The 18,621-nt window shown below is 40.9% G+C and overlaps 1 long non-coding RNA gene across 1 annotated transcript in view; it reads right to left on the bottom strand.

Annotated features, from left to right (window-relative positions):
• The window catches only part of LOC109444085 (uncharacterized), a 181,305-nt gene extending 175,355 nt beyond the window's left edge, over nt 1-5,950 (bottom strand). The window contains exons 1-2 of the long non-coding RNA XR_016021678.1: nt 5,892-5,950; nt 5,500-5,589 (exon numbers count right to left, since the gene is read on the bottom strand). This is a non-coding gene — a long non-coding RNA (uncharacterized LOC109444085). The remainder of the gene's footprint in view (nt 1-5,499; nt 5,590-5,891) is intronic.
• Between the last annotated feature and the right edge of the window lie 12,671 nt (nt 5,951-18,621).

Raw genomic sequence — 18,621 nt, 5'->3', positions numbered from 1 at the left:
AACAATAAGTAAGTAAACAATACAATTTTTAAAACAAGGAAAGTATTTCAACAGATATTTCACCAAAGAAGAAAAATGAATGGCAAATAAGTACATGAACAGATGCTTAAGATGATTTTACTCATTAAGACAATGTTAACTGAAATTTTAATGGGCTACCACTAGATAGCTTCTGGAATGGCTTAAAAAACAAACACGCAAAAAATCAGATGACATGAAGAGCTTGCAAAGACAGAGTGCAACTGGAACTGATATACATAACTGGTGCAAATGCAAAATGTTTCAGCACTTTGGAAAACAATCTGGCAGATTCTGCTACAGTTAAACATACACGTTCCATAGGACCCAGCAATCAATCCCGGGTATTTACCCAACAGAACTGAAAACACTGGCCCACACAAAAACGTCTACACAGATGTTTATAGCAGATTTATTTGCAATAGCAAAAACTAGAGAGAAGCCAAACATCCAGCCACAGGTAAACAGATAAAGAAACCATGGTACATTCATACAGTGAGAGACTTAGCAACGAGATAACTGAGTGGTAAACAGAAGTAAACCACTGATACATGCCACAATATGGATGAACCTCAACAACACTATGATAAATGAGAGAAGCAAGGTACGAAAATCTACACGCTCTGTAATTCTGTGAATATGATATTTTACAAAAGACAAAACTCTAGGGGCTGAAATCAGATAAGTGGTTCCCCGGATCTGCTGTTGGCGCAGTTGCTCAGCTCTACCTGTTTTTGAACTTTATACAGATGTAGTTATAACACCGTATCTCTTTTTATTTCTTACTTTTTTTGGTCATCATTACATTTGTCATCATCTTCATTCATATTTTTGTGTAGAGACAGTGTTTGTTCATTCTCATTGCTGTATTTTGTTGAATAATTATGTCACAACTTACTTATCACCATGACTGTTGTTCTCACATTTCACATTCTAAAATTCTGAATAAGCCTCGTTGCCTACAATTCTTATGAAATTCTTATTTAAATCTTACTTAAGCCTTACAAAATCTACACATAATTTGCCTCACTATGTCACCGTTTACACAGACATTGAAATTCAATATGTGTCTATAAAATGCATTGAGTTTTTTTAATGAGAAAGTTCCTTTATCCTTTAGTGAGTTTGGGTTCACCCCCAAATATTACCACATCTGCTTTGCCATGGCCTACACATTGCCGAGGATTGTTTGTTTGTTTGTTTGTTTGCTTGTTTGTTTGTTTGGTTTCCTCAAATTTTCTTTTTCTCCGTGTATTTTCTAATGTGTAACTGAAGATACTTCCACCCTCCCACCATGATTTCAGAATAGCCACCTCCTAGATGACGGCAGCCTTAGCAGCCTCTCCAAACCACATACAGAAACTGCCTGAAAGCCGAAGAAATGAGAGTTTTGACTGTCCACCCAAACACAATGTAGACGATAAGGGAATTCTGCCCCAAGCACACCAGAGCAAAGCTGCGTATCTGAGAGAAAGGGCAAATCTCTTGAGAGCATTACCTTAAATTACTACAGTAGATGGAGCCCCGGATGTGAGTTCATTTTACCTGAGAGGTTGTGGCAGGAATGTGAGCAGATATTCGTTAGGACTGCTCTCTAGTGGACGTTTAGGACTCTCAGAAACCTGCGCACATCCAGGTAACAAAGTTAGGTTGAAACTTGATTGAGTATTGAGTTTTTGCATTGTAGTGTTGCAGTGAAAATCATCTCCTGAAGACTCCACTTCTTCCTCCATATCAGGATGCTCCTAATTAATCTCTTATCCAAAAGCCACCAGTATTATATTAGTAACTGCATTATTTCATGACATTGACTAAAGCCCAGAAGCAGTTTCCTGTGGCCTAATTAATTTTTTTAAAGCCTTTTACTCAGCAGGAGGCTGCCTTCCTGAATCTTTGAAGGAAAGGATATTAATGAAGCTGCAATGCAGATGATTATATTGAAAGTGATGAAGAATTTATTAGGAAGACAGCGATCACGGGCTGTGCAGTAGATGAGGCATAAAACTGCTCTACATAATGACAGAACGTAGCTTAGGCGAGGAATGGGCAGCTGAGCTACAAAAGGAGAGCTGGGAGATATATCATTTCGTAATAAAGTTCCCATAAAAATTGAAATATGAGGTGGAAAGATTAACACGGTCATACAAGTCATCTTTACTGTTCATCGCCAAGTTCTGCCTGTTAGAAAAAGTAAACTGAATTTATGCCTGTGACAACATGTGAGCTGAAACCCTTATTTATCCGTTTCATGCAAATGACGGCACCTTCGGGTTGCAGTTCCCAAAGTGATGTGTAATAGCATTTAAATTCATTACATTAACATTGGATCACAAGCTGTATTTCTACCTGTCAAATGGCTAATGCTTGTAGGTCATCACATCAATAGACTGTGGTTTACAGACCCCTGCACTGCTACTCCTGATTCTATGAACAAAAGATTTTGCAGGTGTTTTTTCCCCACCTAAACTCAATATAGATATGTTCTCATTTATTCCATAATAATATCATACTATAATTAATTGCCACATACCGTTTGGTCCCGTGGCGCACTTGCTTCCACAGAGGGAATGCACAGCGCTCTGACTAAGTGTAAGGGCTTGTGATGGCAGTAAACTTAAAACCCCAACAGCCAATTACCAGCTGGGTGACCTTGGCCAAATGCCTTAACAACTCTGGTCTCATTTTTCACATCTATAAGCGGGACATAATAATACCAACCTCATGGAATTATTATTATACTTAGAATGTATAAAACATGTCCAAGACTATGACAACCAAATCAATGATCATCATAATTACTAATACATTCTGGGTATTTTCATATGGATAGTGGCATCAAAAATCTCAGAGGAGAAGCGAAACATACATTATTCCTCAGATATTCACCTTTCAGGTTTATTTCTAAAGTTAAAGGTCTGAACTTGTAGCACAATGATGTATAGAGTTAAATTGAGATAATGGTGTATGTGATTAAACTGATAGCCATTTGTATTTAATGGAAATGATTTATGAACACTATTGTTTTTTAGGATTTCTCAGAAGTGGATATAAAATCAGGCTATAGTATAAAACAGAACTGAGTCTTAAGAGAGCAAACAAATAAATATTTACAAAACATTTTATTCTGAATTTGAAAGCCTTTCTATTTCAAGTCAATCATAGAGAGAATGGGGGGGTAAGATTGCAATTTTAAACGCAGCCCTCACAGAAGCCTTAAGGAGAAAATGACATCTGAGTAAAGGCCTGCAAGAAGTGAGGATACGAGTCACATGAGACTTACAGGGAAAAACCTTTTGGATAAAGGAGTAGTCAGTGCAAACGCCCTACAGTGGAAACAGAGGCACAGTAAGGGAAAACGTGGTCAGTGGGAGTACTTCACCCTGCCTGCAGACAATAAGGAATGCATTGTCTGTGGAAAATTTCAAGACAATAACACAACAGTAAAATGTATCGCATGCACTGACGAGTGTAAACAATATTGATGATAAAATACCCGGTGACCCAAGTCCCAAACAATTGCTACGGTTTCTGTTGAGCCAGTGGACTGCTGCCATGACACCATCCCCCCTTCAGCATGCCACTCTGTGGGAGCATCAGGAAGGCCGGTGTGTCTGCATCAGACTAAATAAATGAGAAAAGTAGGCGAGGGGTCCATGAATGATAGCAGGGCTAGAGCATTAGGGCTTTGCACACTCTGTTTGGACTTGGGTTTCACTCTACAGGAGATGAGAAGTCATTGGATGGACGATAACAGAGGACTTTCAAGATATTATGCTGCAACACACTGGTTGAAGTGTTGTAAACAGGCGACGTGGGGGAGAGTGAAGGTTGCGGCAGAAAAAACAGACCTAGATGGTGATTGTTCTGACTGGTGAGGGATGAATCCCCATCCTCGGTGTTATGAAATGGCTGACCACCCGGCCTTCAACACAGGGCAGATGAGACAGACAGCAGTTATGAGTCACACATTCTCACAGCCCAGGAGGGGAACCACCACGCACCTCGCATGGCCACACCAGGCTTGCACTTGGGACTAGGGTGAACCAGCAGGGGCTGCCGGAGGCTGGCTCCATAGGAAGGAGCGGGTAGTGTGCCCTGGAGTTCGCATCTTGAGGATTGATTGGTTTGCCCGAATAATTTTGCAGACTGGCAGCGAAGTAAACTATATTAGGTTGAGATTGATCCAGGTGGTCGATTACGTAGAGCTCCATGCAGCAGCTGGTCTGGCTGTGTGTTGAGGTGCGGGGTTGTGGGTGAGGGTCTCGGGGGAAGGGGGGTCTCGGGGTCGTGTATTACATTAAGAATATGGAGATTAGGACCTGCTGCATGAGGAGGTGCAAGCTACCTACGCAGGGAGGACAAGTAGCTAGCTCCCTCAGCACCCAGGCTCCCACTTTGAGGAAGTGTGATTGAAGGAGCAGTTTTAAGAGTTGTCCGGTACAGACCCTAACAGAAGAATAGTCCACAGGAAAGAATCACCAATTCCAGGAAAACATATACATTGCATCTCCTACAAGAAATCAACGACCCCAACTACTTAGCCAAGGAGAGACCATCATCTCCCAGAACACACTCTCGCTTTCCTCCAATGAACTTTCATTCAAAACAACCTCTCCCAACTTCCTCTTTTTTCTCCATAAAATAACATCCTTCTTTTTTCCTTTGTTTATTGGACTTGCCTTCGGCTTTTGCTATAGCGATAGGAAGAGAGCCCTGTCTTGTTTACTCTTTCATCTATCAAGCACTGTGAAAGATCTGATATTTTACCCGATTTGCTCTTGAACAAGTTAGCCTGCCGAGGTTTCAAGGAGGTTAGCAAAAGACACAAGACTCCTGGTTCAGAGACACTGGACTGTTATTACTCACTGCACAGCAAGAAGCATGAACTCGTGTTCTCAACAATCCCTCTTGCCACTCAAATTCCACAGGAACAATACAGTGTGGCCCCAGTAGATGCTGTGCACAGGGAAAATTTGCAGCACAAACACTCCAACATGAGGAACCCCAACCTTAAGAACTTAAATCTCTTACAATGGGCTGTGAGCAAATCTGCCCTTTACTCTGGAGGGAATCGTTACTTTGATTATACAGGAAACCTTCCCTTTGTCCTGAAGGCAGGCACTTCCAAGGCTGTTTGCTATACAAACTTTTGGGACAAGACAGTTGGAAACAAAATCTGTCAGTACCTCTGCTTGCAAGACATGCAGAAACGCAAGAAACCCATGAAGAATTATCTCCCAACACCACCCTAGACCTAAAAGAATACCTCACACATTGTAGACAGGCAATAAATACTTGTTGAATACAACCACCAAGAATTTCTATCTTCATCAATATATTCCATTTCCATAACTAAGAAAAAAATGTTTTAAAAAAATCTTTAGATACAAAGGAATTCTTAAATAATACCTGTCTTAGTTTGGGCCAATATAGCCAAGTATCATAGACTGGGTAGCTTATAAACAGAAACTTATTACTCACAGTTCTGGAGGCTGGAAATCCAAAATCACTGGGCCAGCAGGTACCATCCCTGATGAGTTCTCTTCTCGGATGCAGACCGCCAACTTCTCTCTGTGTCGCCACATGGAAAAAAAGAGATCTAATGAGCTCTCTGGCCTCTTCTTATCAGGACACTGATTCCATTCAAGAGCATTCCATTCTGGTGACCTAATTACCTCCCAAAGACTCCACCTCCAAATACACTGGGCATTACATTTCTGAATGTATGAATCTGGGGTGAGGGAGACAAATATTCAAATCATAACAAGAACCTATGACTAAAAACTTGTGTGGAAATTTGCTACAGTAGAGAGATAAACAAATTATAAAACTCTGTTGGCTTTCTCATTTGCAAATAGAAATGAGAAATTTACCTGCTGACCTCTTGAAGGAGCTCAGTCTTCTCTCCGATTTCTTTCTTGCCTCACTCTGAAAAGGAAGAAGTGCCGTTTGATCAAGGCAAGAACATATAGTTAAACAACATAGCTAAAGTCTTAATATGTCTGTCGTTTGCAATTCTTAACTCGTAGAAAAGTAGAGAAGTAAGGAGGCCTGTAATACATTTCTTTGTGGGCAAATAGGTAAATATCCATCTTACTTGCATGCTCTCTCTCTCTCTCTCTCTCTCTCACTCTCACACTCCCCCACCCTTCATCACCTCTCTCTCTCCTCCTCCCTTTTCCCATACCCGTATACACACATATACACACATAAGTGAGTACACACACACACACACACACAAATATACATAAACACATACTCTTCTTTCATTGTGCTTCCCTCCTATCTAGGAACAGGCTGACAGTCCCTAAACGTGAAAATAGCAATTTTCAGAATTAAGTCCTGGCCTTTGAGGTATAAGCAGGCAGAGTTAACCTTTTGGCTAGCCTTTTTCTAGGTCCTTTATATCAAAATTCTCTGGATAAAAGAGGTCCATATACCAGTCCAGCCATGTTCACTGTTATTCTTTCCTGGGACTTTGAGCTGTGGGAGAAGAAAAGTAATTTTCTCTTTACCCTTCTAGGTCCTAGGCTTAGACACGCTAAATAAAAGGACAGATTAACAGGAGAAAACCAAACATACGTTTAACAACATGTATACCTCTTACATACATGAGAGACACCTGGGAAAATGGAGTAACTCCCCAAAATGGTCCAAGCCACCAACCACCTTAAATAGTATCTCCAACTACAGACAAAAGATGTCGGGGGAAGGGGGGTAGGAATCCAGTTACCAGAAAAGAGCAGTAAACAAGGGTAAATTGTAAAGATTTTAGTCATCGCCTTCTGCATTCATAGGAGTTTCTAGAGATTTAGAGTCATTCTTCTCTTCCTGACACAGAGGGAAACCGTCTTACAAATGGATATTTCCCCTACAAATGTAAATGTTTCTAATTAAAGGGTAACTTCCACTCAGTTTTCAGAGCTCCACCTGTGTCTGCTGTTGCTTAAAAATAACCAACTTAAAATAACCAATATATGAAAGAGGCATATTCTGGAATAGTAGATTTTGCTCCTTTTCAAAGCCATACTCCTTCCTACATGAAGTATAAAATCTCCCTTGGTCTTGCTTTGACCTTTGAAAGGGGTAGCAAGAAAAGAATCTGATTTTCAGGAACCCCAATTCTGTACGATGCCTAGCACATATTAGATTTTTTAAAAGCAGAATAAGTGTAGAAGAGATTGCATCTCCATCTGTAGTCAGTCACTTTATATTCTACCTCATAAACTTTTAAACAAATAGAAAATGCCATGCAAGTTATTTGCATAATATAGTCACACACTAAACATAACAGTGTCCTTTTTTATGTCTATATAGTTTTATTTTCAGGAATATTATGCCATTTTCAGTTACAAATTGCTACATATATAGTGCCTTTCCTTGGGGTATTTAAAATTCATATAATCTCAGTTGTTTATTTTGCTTTGTCATTCAAATGGATTCATTTTGTGTTATTCTGAGAAATGCACTTAACTTGTAGATCATATGCATGACTCCAATATAGCTAGCTACTCTGATGTGTAAACAATTTGTCTCATTTAGTAGTTTTTTTTTTAATCATAAATGTTTAAATTACTTTAACCCTTATTGGGGCTTCTTATTTTCCCCTGGGAATGATTTTCCCAGTTCGGTAATAGTCTTTGAGCCAATTCTAACCTTGTAGCTAAGAATGAAATTTCTTCACAATTGAACACGTTTCGTATTTCACACAAACCAATTACTAATGACACATATTCACATTTATAATTACTTTTAAATCAGCTGCTCCTTGTCATAAAAAATATAATGATTACGTTCGGTGCCCAAAATATCAAAATAAATAATTATTGTACTACATGGCGATATTTCTCATATTTTATGGTTTCATTCATCCTGCCTTTCATGTTTTCTTCAATCATGCTCCTTAACCAAATCTTGACTGTAAGAAATTGTTAATGACAAAATAAAAAAATTTAAAAAGCAAAGCAAAAAAAGATGCTGCCCCTACTCTTCTTTTTGTGGTAAATTTTTCCTGTTCTTCCAGAGAAAATTAAAATGTTCTAAGAAGTGCTTGCTTGCCTCTACTTAGAAAAGCATTTTTGCGTATAACAGAGGAATACCACCCAGTAATTCTGAATTTAATTTCTGATTTTAATAACCCAATATCACCATAATTCCCAGATAATAACAGCCCTCAAAAATATTAAAGAAATTTTGCTCTTTTAGCCAGAGCAGGTACTGTGCTGCAGGTACTGTATATCATTTTCTATCGTTTTCACAAGTTCCATATTACAATTATTCCCATTTCTCAAAGGAAAAAAAAAAATGAGACGCAGAGCATAACATGTGTGACAGCGAAACCAGAAATTAAACCCAAGTCTTTCAATTTCCAAAGCCTATGCTCTTAAGTATACCATGCCACACATTTCTGTGTATCTCAATTTGGGCCAGAATCAAAAAGACACTTGAACAATTGGTTTTTGATGCTGAAGGTTTGTTTCATTTTGTTTTTGAAAATATGTACATAGTTTTTCTATTCTGTTTAACTTCAGTTGTCTTTTTCACTTTTAAAAGTTACCAAAGACAGCAGAAGTGTAAAACACTGGAAAAGGGACATTGCTTTTAAAATATCCTCAAATAAAAGCATTATTGGTAGCTTGCAGAGAAGTTTGTTGACAACAGATATCACGTCTCCTTACTATGCGGAGAGTGCTGCCTTTTCTTTGTCTGGCCTTCTCCTGCATTCCATCCACGACTAAAATCAGGAGAAATTGTGGTGGGGCCCATTCCCATGAAACTTTCTCTTAGCCCAAACCAGTGATGTCTCTGCAAAATGTGTTATTAGGTGAGAGCTCCCTTTGACTTTTCAGATCAACAGACATGCTACAAAGAAGCAATCTCCGGGGTGTTTTACTGAGCATCCAAACCCTTGGAGTTTTTCTGCCCCTTACTTTGTGCCTTTCTACCCAATTCCTCATATCTCACATTTGCTTCCGAGAGCTTTTATAGTTTGTAATCTGTCCCAGAAGCAGGTTTCAATGACAGGCCTCATGGATATTTTCTTAAGATCTAAAGAGGGAAAGAAGGAATATTTTCCAAAGGAAAAAAGAAGGCATTTACTTGGAAAGAGAAATTCCCTGAAGGACATACCTACCACAAGCAGTTCTACTTTTTCCTATTCCTTCAGCTCCACGTGTAGACTACGAGGCCACATGAGTGGTGAAGGGAGACTTGGCAGGGGAAGGAAAGGCGCAGAGGATGATCTTAAAATGGAGAAGAAAACGGAAGAAACTACATGAAAGAAGCATGACATCCCTGTTAAGTATAAAAAGAGTCCCCAACCCAGCAGATATAATACAGATGTTAACAATGGGGTCCTTAGGTGGTTCACCCTCAGGCACCAAACCCTCAAGTAGAAAAACTACTCAAAGAAAAGGGAACCTTTTCTTTTGAGGAAAAGAAAGGGTCCTCTTAAAAAAAAAAAATGCACTCTCCCCCAAATAAAATACGACTGAAAATGTGAGGATCCAACTAAGCCTCCAAGTACGGTATAAGTCTATAAAGTTTCCCAAAATGCTGAGTTTATTCTAAGTACCGCCCAAGGTGAATCTGACATGGGAAAAGTGGTGCTAATTATTCAGTCACTTTGTTAATAATATTAGGAACGCAAGAAACCAAAGTGCTACTGAGACTATTTTCTGGTAAAATAAATGGAAGCAAAATAGAAACAGGGTTTCTAGAAAGTCAAGGGTGTGGAGGGCGGAATCCAAGAGGCAGCATCGGAAGACCCCACACACCTCCTCCCATGGACCCGCCAACACTCCAGACACATACGGATAATTTCCCTCTGAAAAAGATCCGAAAACTAGATGAGCTGCTCCTCTATGACAAAAGGAGCACATCAAAATGGATAGGAGAAGCAGAGACATGCTATCGCAAACAAACAAACACCCTCAGCATGGTGACACAAAATAGGGCGGAATCTCACCAGTCCAGCACTTTTCCCAGAGGAGTAAGCGGTTTGAGCCCCACATCAAGTACCCCAACCCTTGGCATGTGCACTGGAGAGACGAGCCCCTAAAACATGTGACTTTGAAAACCAATGGGGTCTAAAGGGCTATAGGGAACTAAGATTTTACTTTTAAAGGGTTCATGTGTGGTCTCACATGCCCTGGGACAAAGCACAAAAGCAGAAGTTTAAAAAGCAGCTAGGCTATATAAGCAGGAGATTCATTTGTTAATCTTAAAGCATCTGCTAGAGGAGCAGATGACAGCTGAAACTCTCTTCAGAGACGCAGGCTCTGGCAGACACCCTTTTTTGCACGCTCTACCTGCCCCGCTAGCACAGGTGGGTGAGCTCGAACGTGGCCCCTCCTGCTGCCTTGCTGGGACAGGTGGACGCAAGCTGTCACCGCACTGTCCCATGGCCTTGCTGAAACTGGGGGGCATGGGTCATTGTAGCATCCCCGTATCCCTCCACTCCCTGAGTGGGGCAGGCAAGTACAAACAGTCACGGCACTCTCCGGCTCTCTCTCTCAAGCCAGTGCACGCGTATGCAGAGACAAGACCATCTCTTGCTGCATTGCTGAAGCCTGCAGGGGTGTGCAATCAAGGCATTTTCCTGCTGTCCTGAAGATGGTGAGAGTGCCTGCCCCCTACACTCTGCAACTGGAGAGAAGGTTATCGGCAGATTACCACCCTCAGGGCATTGCACAAACAGCAGAATAACACCGCCCCCCCACCCCCCCCACTCCCCCACCCCCATCTTCCTAAAACTGGTGCTAAATGAGATTCCTCCCCTTGGATTCCTCCCCTTGGAGCACTGACAGGTCTTGGCACAGACTCAACAATGGGGACCAATTAAGAATAAATCAGGTAGTTTAGACAATCACAAAGTTAGAGACATTCAAAAGCTAAAGCACGGTTGAATGAATCACCTACAGAAGACTATTCATTCGCGACTGAGAGAGGTAGCTGTGTCACCTAACCATAGAAACAAGCACCGGGAGTCAAGCAAAATGAAGAAACAAGAAAATATGTTCCAAATGAAAGAATAAAACAGAATCTCAGAAAAATGCCTTAGTGATATAGAGATAAGTAATATACCTGATAAAGAATTCAGAGTGATGGTCATAAAGATCTTCACCAAACTGGGAAGACAAGTTGATGAACACAATGAGAACTTGAACCAAGAGACAGAAAACATAGAAGAGTACCAAACAGAAGTCATGAAGCTGAAGAATGCAATAACTGAACCCAAGAAATACACTAATGGGATGCCACAGCAGACTGGATGGAACAAGAATGGATCAGCGAGCTGGAAGACAAAGCAATGGAACTTATACAAACAGCAGCAAAAAGAACAGAGATTTTTAAAACGTGAAGATGGTTAAAGGGAACTATGGGACAACATCAAATGGAATACAATTTGTATTGTAGGGTACCAGAAGGAGAAGAGACAGAAAAAGGCAGAACATTTGTTTAATGAAATAATGGAAGAAAACTTCCCTAACCTGAGGAAGGAAACAGACATCCAGGTCCAGGGATCCCTGAGAGTTTTGAAAAAGATTAACCCAAAGAGATCCACACACCAAAGCATATTATAATTAACTGATAAAAGTTAAAGACAAAGAGAGACTACTGAGAGCGACAACAGAAAAACCACTTGTTATGTACAAGGGAAATCACATAAAGCTATCAGAGGATTGTTCACCAAAAACTTTGCCCAGGCGGTGAATCATCCCTTTGTCCAGTGTATCCACACTGCACACATAGTACAATAAGATATTTTGAGAGAGAGAGAGAGAGATGCATTTAATAGCTTTTTAAAAAAGTATATTGTTATACTTGTTCTATTTTGTAATTAGTTATTGTTGTTAATCTCTTAGTGTGACAAATTTATAAATTAAACTTTATCATAGGCATGTATGTATAGGAAAAACTGAAGTACATGGAGGGTATGGTACTATCCACAGTTTCAGGCATCCACTGAGGGTCTTAGAATGTATCCCTCATGGATAAGGGGCGGCTACTGTATTTTGAAACGTAAATGATGAGGACGCATTAGCCAAGAACCAAATAGTGAAAGAACAATACAAATTAATGACACAGTCTGGAGAAATTAGAGAAGACTTCCCGATTAACCCCGTTATGTCAAAGGATGAATAGAAGCAAGTACTTCAAGAGGCAGATCCCTTCGCTTCCTAGAATTATTTTGTCCCAAGTGGTAATTTTCCCAGGCCCCTGGAACCAAGTTCTGCCATCTTTATATGCAGGAACTTCAAGCATCCGAAGTGCATAATGATTAGATTTTGCATTTTGAATAGAAAAAAAGTGAAGGCAAAGATTTTTGAGGATAAAATGGATCACACATTTTCACCAGATGGCTTTACTTAGGAAAAAGAAATTAAACAATTGTAACAGTGTCTAACCTGGAAAAGAAAATACAGAAAATTTCACCAGTAAGCCATGTGCCCAGTATAACTCTGATTTTGTGCTTTTTTTTTAGCCTTACACAGCAGTCTCTGTTTTAAAACATTTACAAGTAACCCATTTTGTAGGAAAATGCCTATGTTTCTTCATAGGAAATATAAGACACTTTATACTTTTATTTCCACCTACACTTTATTTTCCACCATTTGGCAATTTAGGCCTTATGCTATAGTAAAAAAATAAAATAAAAAATAAAAAATATCTTTTACAATCCCTTAAACATGTGTCTTTGTCTCATATCCAGGGTGTTCCTTCTGCCTGGTATGCCCTTGACATTTTCTCCACCTGGAAAACTCCCACTGACATTCAAAGTCCAATTCAGAGACTTCCTCGTTGCAGACACCCTCTTCAATATTCCCAAGCAGGGTTATTTGCTCCAAGTTCTGTTTTGCAAAGTTACTTTTTTATGATTATTTAACAGCATATGCCTTTTTGAGTGTAATGTGTGTTTGTGTATCTCTCACACCATAGTTTGAATTCCTCTGGGCTTTAACTTTTCTTTTCTCTCTAGCCTATAAATACCGTACTTGCCACACGGTAGGTGCGCAACCAATGTTGGCTAAGCGAATAAAGTGAACTTCCAGTGCCATTATTTAAAATGGCATTTGAAATGACTTTGGAATTCTCTTTCTTTCCTAACTTAATTTCTATTACTATAAAGTGTACGCTCGAAACAGTCAGTGGCCTAGGAAGTTAGTGTTTTCACTAAACCTTCTGCATACCGTATAACCTTGTTGTTCCCTTATAATTTTACCTGATATACAACTGCCACACATGTTCTAAAAAATATATAAAAATCTACCTCTCACTTATTGGAAAATTTCCAGAAGCTCTCCATTCCTTGTTGTACCAGGTTCGATCTTTTCTGCTTTTTTCAAATACCCTCGATCCTACTTAATCTCTTCAGAATGGCCTTTTCCACTTTGGGCCGTCATCTTCAACTGTATTCACATAATTCTCTGCACGTCCCCCAAAAAACTAAGCACATTCCAGCGTCCTGTGCTACGTAGTTTCCTCAGTAGAGGTCGAAGAGCAAGGACTATCATGATAAAATATTAAGTGACTAGAAAGATGGCAGGACTTGGTTCCACGGGGCTAGGAAAGTTATAACTTGGGACAAAATAATTCCGTGAAGCGAAAGGGCCAGCCTCATCAGCTTTGTTTACTGCAGACTCAAATTCATGTCTTGCCTTTACCTGAGCTCTGGTTACACTTAGAAAAAAAGTATATAAATACAGTGAATGAGCAGGGCTATTCTCTGAGATGCATTGGGTCCTTAGTACAGCGCAGGGGGCGGGGTGGGGGGAGGGGGCGGCGCGGGAATGGTAAGGTTGGGTCAATGTTTGCTGATGGATGATTCGACAGATCTGGTTAAGCCTCACCATCAGAAGTCCAGATTTTCTAACAAGCTCCTCAAAGCTTTCATTCCCAAAGAAGAAACTAAAGAAAACCAGATGACAAGAATTTCAAATTGTAGAATGTTCTGGTTGTCAAATTTAAACAGGGATATCCTGTGCAATGAAGAGGCTGGCTGATGCCCATCGCACATTTTGTTCTTTGGTGTCTGGACAAAGCCTGCTCTGCCAGGGAGCTGACAGGTTGAGAGCACTCCAGGTTCCACAGGCACACGAACACATTCTACTTTTCACAGTGTTCCTGCAGTATACAGAGGAAGGACTGCCTTCACAGTGGAAAGAATTATGTGCAATCCTCAGCAGAGAGAGTCTTCCATTTTCTGGGTGCTCACATTAGGCTGTGGTATCGCCAACACTCCCTCTAACATAGATCATGTATTGAAATGAGAAAACGATCGCCTAATATGGCCGGAGAGATTAAGGCAGTTGGCCCCGCTGACCACCAGAGACACCTTTAATTCAAAACCTAAACCACTCACATAATGCTTGTGATCGAGGAGCTTTACAGCACATGAGGGATTCGGAGAGCATATTAATCCACCTCCAACAACACTGCCAATTTAAAAGAATGATTAACCTGCTCTCCCACTTGATTCAACCTGGCACATGTATTATACCACTCTAAATGCTAGCAGACTATGCTTATGGCTCCCATTACGTAGCATTGAGTATCCATGAAAACTTTCTTCAAGATGTAATTACTTTTGAGACCATAAACATTTCAGATGGAAAAAGAAAAATCAAGGAGGTGCAAGTGAAAGGAACTAGCAGAAAATAAGAAAATACCCAAAATAGAGAAGCATGTCGATTCAAAAAGGTAATTTAGAGGTGATTGAAATGATACTCGATGAGCATTTGTTCTGTTGTTGCTTTAAATAAAGCACTTCGTCCAATGTTTTTTGGGGGGGGTTTTTTTGTTTGTTTGTTTTTTGTAGGTGTTGTACTTATTTAGCATTTAATGTGTGTTAAAAGGCTCTTGAAAGAGAGTTACTCATTCTGGGATGCTGAGTGCCAGGCTGGATGAACAGCGGCAGCGAGGGGTCCAGTGGACCCTGCAAAGGATCTGGAATCCATTTCCTACATGTGGCCTTTGAGAGTTGGCTTCCCTCTGTAGGTAGTGTTCCGAAATCTTAAGGTAGACAAAACACGGAAGACACAGCAGGTACTCCAGATTGTAAATTCTTAAAAAGTACGTGTCCAGTACTGCTTTGCAAAAGTCTTCCTTTAGGAAAACAAACACATTTTATTTGCAGCGAGGTTTCCTTGTAAACCCTACACCACTAAAGAACACATTTAGTGAGCAATGTACTTGTTTGCCTCCCTGTCTTACTTTACTGGCAATATGCAGCCAGTTTTATCTCCAGCCGTGACCTCCACGCGAATTTGCATTTCAGACCTTCCTAAATGCGTGTTTTCCTGCTCTTCCTTTCCACCTCATCGGCATTCTACTTAAAACGGTGTGATGCTCTGGTAAAATGCCAAGAACCCTGGAAAAATAAGAAGCAGCAAAATGACTGTAATTGCCAGCTCTAGTATGAATGTATCAGAGGCCAAACTGTAAGTGATGAAGCCTGGCTTGGAACCCATCTGTCTGACTTCAGAAATCCAAAGTCTAGCTACCATATGCTGCTGCTTTGGGATGCAGACCAAGGCTGAGAGTGGAGGGGAGACTCCTGATCAAAGGGGGCCCGTAAACCAAGGGCAGCATTTAATTACTGAATAATTAGTAAAGGAAGGACTGTGCTGTTTTTACAGGACAGAATACAAGAGAGTGTTCAAATAGAGCTCCTCAGTGACACCCACACCATTCTTCCCCTGAGCCTGGAAAGTCCAAAGGAAAGGGATACCGGACTGTACCACACTGATATTACAAGCATATCTAGTTTTAATGAAGTTTCATTTCATTTGCTGAAGTTTCCCCCCAAAAAGGGTGAGCTCTTTCCTCAGGAAACATCACTATGAAATAGTCAAGGAGCCAAGGATGGTGGTATTTATTGTTCTAAGTGTAGGGATTTGTTCTGCAAAAAGAAGCATCAGTCTGAAAGAGAAGTAACTGGTAACTGCTCAACAAAATGGTTTCTGCAGTAGATTTTTAAATGTTCTTTCAGGTGAATTAATTGCTAGACAAATCCTACTATGTTTATTCATTTAGAGGACATCTGTACAAGCCCCTGAAACCAAGAGGTATTTTATCATCAGTTGTAAGGTCACTAGGCACTTACCCAAAAGCTACTTCTTCCTCAAATGGCCACCATGTAGTCATTTCTGACACCAAGAAGTAACAGTAAGTGTCTTTAGGAAACTACGATGGAGGAAGAACTTCACATCTCATGATAAAACCGGTTGCAGGTGATTCTTCGATCTCATAGGCCTGTATTAATTTCCCAGGATTCCGGGACTGAACCCTGCATTGAAAATCTCCTATCTTCTATCCCTTACTATAAACACGGCATACGTTATTAGAAGACCAATAAAAATGCTGGTCTTGACTATGCAATTATTTTTCTAGTAGTAGAACAGGGGAGAATATGATTTCATTGGATTTCTACAGAAAGAAGAGGTTCTTTCCTGCAAAGATTCTCATCAATGTGAACGTTGGAGAGAAATATTTGTTGTCGTCTTATGGCTTAGTGGTGACAGAAGTGCACTTTTCCACCTGCCTCTATTGTGGGAAATGGGGCACCCTTTGGGCTGGTCATTCACGCAGTGGTAGAGAAACAAAACTGTCCTCATTAACCCTGTGCTTTCACCAGCTCAGCTAATGGGCTTCAGGCATTCTAAACGGCAGCAATTAAAAAATAATCTTAAATTTCATGCATTTCTTCCAGTAGGATGAAAAGCTAAGATATGATCACCTAGATTTTATAGTTTGGGCAGATAACAGAGTTAGAGTAACCTCTGTCAAAGCAGAAATCAGCCTCTCACAGCGAACAAGTGCTAATTAAGAAACACCGAGTAAGCATATTCTAGTAAGTACGTTTCTTGCTTTCCTGAGCCCTCATGCTGCATGAGCTCTAACCACAGTTTGCTAACAGTGCCACAGTGGTACCCCGTCCAATTAGTGTGGAGACGATCAGAAAGCTGACGGTGCCACGAAGGAGGGGGGTGGGCAGGCAAATGCCATCAAGGACTGTTATCTTGGTCTCGTGGGCTTTCCAAACAGTATCTTCCCATGGCTCCTCTATCGCTCGCTTGCCTGACATTGCTGAGTAGCTGTAAGTTGTATAAGTCTCTCCTAAGAGAAAACTGATAACACCCAGGAAAGGGTTAACTGCTTCAACACGGAAGGCTTCCCTCTTCCAGCTGAAGAGTGTCCAGAGTTACCAGAAAACTCCCAACTCCTGAAATAACCATGTGAAACAGATGCTTCCACATTTGCCCAAGTTCCCAAGGACCAGGCTAGAAGGAATTTTGTTTGTTATTCCTTAACGTTACCGTAGATAAAAGGTCTCTGCTGTATGCTAAAAATCTTTAACACTGGTTTGCCTTTTCTGTTGATGGCCTTCCTCGTCCCAGGCTCCAGCCAACAGTAACAGTAACATAACAGATACCCAGATCTTAAGGGGCCAGAACTGCAGTGGCGCATTGAATACAGACAGGAAAAAGGAGTCATGGTTCCTCTGTCTGCATAAAGTGAGTCGGCATCAAACAAAGGAACACGCTTCCCCAGGAAAGAATTGGCAGCAAATAGCCGCGCCCATTCATGAATTCCAGAAACAACTTCGAAGTGATCTGTGGCCGCTGCCTCTGAGACAACCGATAGCTTTGTCACTATTAGTTCACTTGTATTAGCTGAATTTATATCAGGGTCACTTACATTAGAGTTTATTTTAGTGCAACCCTTCACAAAGTTTAAACACTTTTGCAGTGTTTGGCATCTGTCTCCCAATGAAATGCTTTCCTGAGCTCAAAAATCAGTGTTTTGATGTTGTGTAAACACTGAAATTACTGTGGAATCGCTGGAAGACGTGATAGGAAACCCCAGATGTCAGCAATTTGCTGTGTGAGATTTCAAGTGGCCGTTCACAGTCGTGCTGCTGGCGGAGTCGCAGGTGCTCCCACCGGTCACAGTCACCCCGGAGGACGTGGGTGACGATCAAAGGGCAGTCAGCCTCGCCGGACCTCTAGGCACAGATTCCACAGGAGGCAACGGCCTAAGCCACCTCTTGTTATTGAAGAAAATAACCCCGTAGGCTTCGGCTGGAGTCATATTTTAAGTTTTAGAGGGGGGAGGATAGTATTTAAACTTTGATGAAATATGATTCTTAATACCTCTTAGTTATACTGAATACAGGGGATTCCAGGTAGTGAGTGATTCAGTGGTTACACAGGAAATCCTTTGCTATGGCATTTTTTTGTGGGGCAGCAGATAGAACTGAGGCCAATAGTTCTTAGAAAAACAAAAGTGAAAAGTTTATAGTAAGTCGTGATTCACTCTAAAACTATGCTGAGTCAAAGGGGCGTGGATGTCAGAGACGGAAGAAGAGTGATGGCCTTCCCTGAGGCTCAACGGGGACCTTTCTTCTGCTGTCAGAACATGGCTGCATGACGACTTTGATCCCGGTGGGTTTCCCAAAAATACCGGAACCTTCAGACTTGGGTAACCCTTGATTATTGCCTCCGGCCCCCACACCACCCCTCCCACACACACCCGTTTTCCATGAGCTGCCCTCAGAGGCGTTCCTTTAAATAATCATTAGAGTAGCTTGTTGGGCTC

This window comes from Rhinolophus sinicus, chromosome 7, assembly GCF_057876585.1.
Source record: "Rhinolophus sinicus isolate RSI-liver-muscle chromosome 7, RSI-T2T, whole genome shotgun sequence".
NCBI classification, from domain to species: Eukaryota; Metazoa; Chordata; class Mammalia; order Chiroptera; family Rhinolophidae; genus Rhinolophus; species Rhinolophus sinicus.
The sequence above is the reverse complement of the archived record's forward strand: the minus strand, read 5'-3'. Positions and strand labels throughout refer to the sequence as shown.